This window comes from Limulus polyphemus, unplaced genomic scaffold, assembly GCF_000517525.1.
Source record: "Limulus polyphemus unplaced genomic scaffold, Limulus_polyphemus-2.1.2 Scaffold6770, whole genome shotgun sequence".
Taxonomy (NCBI): Eukaryota; Metazoa; Arthropoda; class Merostomata; order Xiphosura; family Limulidae; genus Limulus; species Limulus polyphemus.
In genome coordinates this window covers 45,416-49,256 of record NW_013672380.1, presented here as the reverse complement: position 1 = coordinate 49,256, position 3,841 = coordinate 45,416, and the positions used below count along the sequence as shown (strand labels likewise).

The 3,841-nt window shown below is 36.6% G+C and overlaps 1 protein-coding gene across 1 annotated transcript in view; it reads left to right on the top strand.

Annotated features, from left to right (window-relative positions):
• Positions 1–984: 984 nt before the first annotated feature.
• Positions 985–3,841, top strand: part of LOC111089611 (homeobox protein meis3-B-like) — a 40,583-nt gene continuing 37,726 nt past the window's right edge. Inside the window, exon 1 of the mRNA XM_022402434.1 lies at positions 985–1,176. The gene's annotated coding sequence lies outside the window, so the exon portion shown is untranslated. The remainder of the gene's footprint in view (positions 1,177–3,841) is intronic.

Sequence of the window (3,841 nt, the reverse complement as noted above, 5' to 3'; positions counted from 1 at the left end):
TGATATTATTACTGTTACGACATAGGAAGTCACGTAACTTTGGTAACACGTGAGGAATTTCTCGAATAATCATGAATTATCGGGGAAGACCGAGTTTGTTCGAGACGCCCTCTTTTTAGCATATAAGCCTGGCAGAGAAAGTCTGCTGGAATGATGAGTGAAGAGAGTTCCCGGTAAGTTACGATTCTGTTTCGAGCTAGTGTGTGAAGTTATTGGGGAAAAAGAAACTGATTTAATCAAGAAAGGACTTGTATCGCTGAAGTTCATCGGAAAGAATTTCTACCGGAAATTAACAAACAAGCAGATACGTAACATTACTTTGTAACCTGTACTTTTAGAATGTTCTGTTAGTAGAAAACTACGTACGTTATACATGAAATATTAGCTTTCGAGCGCTCCAATGTCGGTAACTCAGATAACTAACATACTTCAATATAGAAGAACGCAGTTAGATAACTAACATACTTCAATATAAAAGAACTCAGTTAGATAACTAGCATACTTAATTTATTAATAAAAGAACTTAGTTAGATAACTAACATACGTAAGTTATTAATAAAAGAACGACAGAATCTCTATTCTCTGGTTTTGTATTGTTCACTGATTTTATGCTAAAATAAATAAAAACAGATCAAGGAGATTAATCCATTCCATGACACACACAAACTAATAAGGAAAAGCTGATAACAACGTCTGGTTACTAGGAAGGAATTTTTACTTTAACACATTCACATTCAAAGGACAAAAAGTTTCTACACATAAACTGTGAATCCTGTTTTCGTGACGCATATAAATCCACAAAACAATGACCTGTTGCTTGAACAACAACACCGCTTAAGAAACAAACTAACAACCTCCTTCTATAATTAAACACCTATACTCTGGTTATTGTTGGTTTTCTTGATTTTCTTTTACTCATTCGTGAAATTTGTGCACGTTTTTATTTTAGTTTTATTATTTATTTCACAAGTTCTCGACTTTTTTATATTAAAGTATGCTAGATATCTTACTGAGTGAAGCTTGTTTTGTGATTTTGTTTCTCGATCTACAGGTGACAATTATTTGGGCTCGTGCGAAGAAGAGGACGACGAACGAGAAAAAAAGCAAAAGAAAAGAGGACTCTTTCCTAAAGTTGCCACCAACCTTTTGAGGACGTGGTTGTTCCAGCATCTCTCTGTAAGTGTTATGTAATGTACTGGTCCACTATAAAGCAATGTATGCGTGTGCATGATCATGTGATCTCAGAATGACCACGTTCTATAAATGGGAAATATTTGGTATGGGAAGGAGGGAGGAATATTAAAGCTCGTGATGAGTTACTCTTTCCCCATTTGACCAGAAAACAAATACAATTATTGTTGCCCAGATACAATAGTTTTGGCCCGGCATGGCCAGGTGGTTAGGGCGCTCAACTCGCAATCTGCGGGTCGGGTTCGAATCCCCGTTACACCAAACATGTTCGCTCTTTTAGTTGTGGGGGCGTTATAATGTGACGGTCAATCCCACTATTCGTTTGTAAAAGAATAGCCCAAGAGTTGGCGGTGGGTGATAATTACTAGCTGCCTTCCCTCTAGTCTTACACTGCTAAATTAGGGACGGCTAGCGCAGGTAGCCCTCGTGTAGCTTTGCGCGAAATTCAAAACAAACAATACAATAGTTTAGACCGGTTTAATCCTATATTAACCCAACTGGGGTCATATTGTGTCACTTAGAGAACACGGGTTGATGCACGGTGTTACATATATAGTTCAGAAGTTTGAAATTTGTGTTATTTTATAGGGATGCACTGGTACCCGGGCAGATATTCGGCCCCGGCCGGGTATTGGGCTACCCGGTAATACTCGGAAAGTAAAACTAACAAGTTTTTTATTTTTTGAATTTAAAAGTAACCTAATTTATAATTTAATTCATCTGGCTTATAACATAATTAGTTCTTTTCCCTTTTTCCATGAAAAAATACAAAACATAACGGTTGTTTTAAAAAAAATAGTTTTCCTGTACAATTAATTGATAGTTTTATCACAAATTATTTATAAGTTTTCAACACTCCAGAAATTAGTAAACAGGTTGAAAACAAAGAAATAGTTTTACCATTCTATAGAATTAAATACGGCGTATTGTAGAGCCCACATAGCCAAAGTTACACCTTGGACATGTAAATTTATATATGACGTAAGAGCGATGCGCTATAGGAATTCTGTCTTTATATTTAGAATAATTAATAAAATGAAACATCGGTTTAAAGACAATTTTAAACTTAATAAGTGGGTACATTTTATTATTCAGAATATACTTTTTTCCCGTATCTACAAACTTTCCTTACATCTTCTGTATCTACAGACTTTCCTTACATCTTGTGTATCCACAAACTTTCCTTACATCTTGTGTATCTACAAACTTTCCTTACATCTTCTGTATCTACAGACTTTCCTTACATCTTGTGTATCCACAAACTTTCCTTACATCTTGTGTATCTACAAACTTTTCTTAGTGTGTAACATTTCTTTACTATCCACAATGTTGTGTCACAGTCCTGTGAACAGTGATGAAGGATGGACGACTGATTACATAACACAGTGTGTCACAGTCCTGTAAACAGTGATGAAGGATGGACGACTGATTACATAACACAGTGTGTCACAGTCCTGTAAACAGTGATGAAGGATGGACGACTTATTACATAACACAGTGTGTCACAATCCTGTAAACAGTGATGAAGGATGGGCGACTAATTATATGTTGTGTTTTGCGCATGCTCTTTAGAAGATGTAAGGAAAGTTTGTAGATACAGAAGATGTAAAGAAAGTTTGTAGATACAGAAGATGTAAGGAAAGTTTGTGGATACAGAAGATGTAAAGAAAGTTTGTAGATACAGAAGATGTAAGGAAAGTTTGTGGATACAGAAGATGTAAGGAAAGTTTGTAGATACAGAAGATGTAAGGAAAGTTTGTAGATACAGAAGATGTAAGGAAAGTTTGTAGATACACAAGATGTAAGGAAAGTTTGTAGATACACAAGATGTAAGGAAAGTTTGTGGATACAAAAGATGTAAGGAAAGTTTGTAGATACACAAGATGTAAGGAAAGTTTATAGATACACAAGATGTAAGGAAAGTTTGTGGATACACAAGATGCGTCCAGAATTAAATGTTAATCAAACAGTCAGTAGACACTAAAATGACGTCAGTATAACGTGAGCATGTCATGAATCATGAGAAGAATTATGCACTCTGTAGGCTACAACACTCTTAATTTTGGTTTTATTTACTCTTGAAACAACAATTTCGGGGACTCTGCGGAAGTGCAATCTCTTTCGTTGAGCGAGATATAAAATATTCGACTCGTTAGTTCTCAAGGACACCTAATCACCCTTACTATACCCCTGATGTGGTGGTATACGTTCACTCAGGTAAACTGTAGACACACCTAATCACCCTTACTATACCCCTGATGTGGTGGTATACGTTCATTCAGGTAAACTGTAGACACACCTAATCACCCTTACAATACCCCTGATGTGGTGGTATACGTTCATTCAGGTAAACTGTAGACACACCTAATCACCCTTACAATACCCCTGATGTGGTGGTATACGTTCATTCAGGTAAACTGTAGACACACCTAATCACCCTTACAATACCCCTGATGTAAAACTCGTGGTGTATACGTTCACTCAGGTAAACTGTAGACACACCTAATCACCCTTACAATACCCCTGATGTGGTGGTATACGTTCACTCAGGTAAACTGTAGACACACACCTAATCACCCTTACTATACCCCTGATGTAAAACTCGTGGTGTATACGTTCACTCAGGTAAACTGTAGACACACCTAATCAC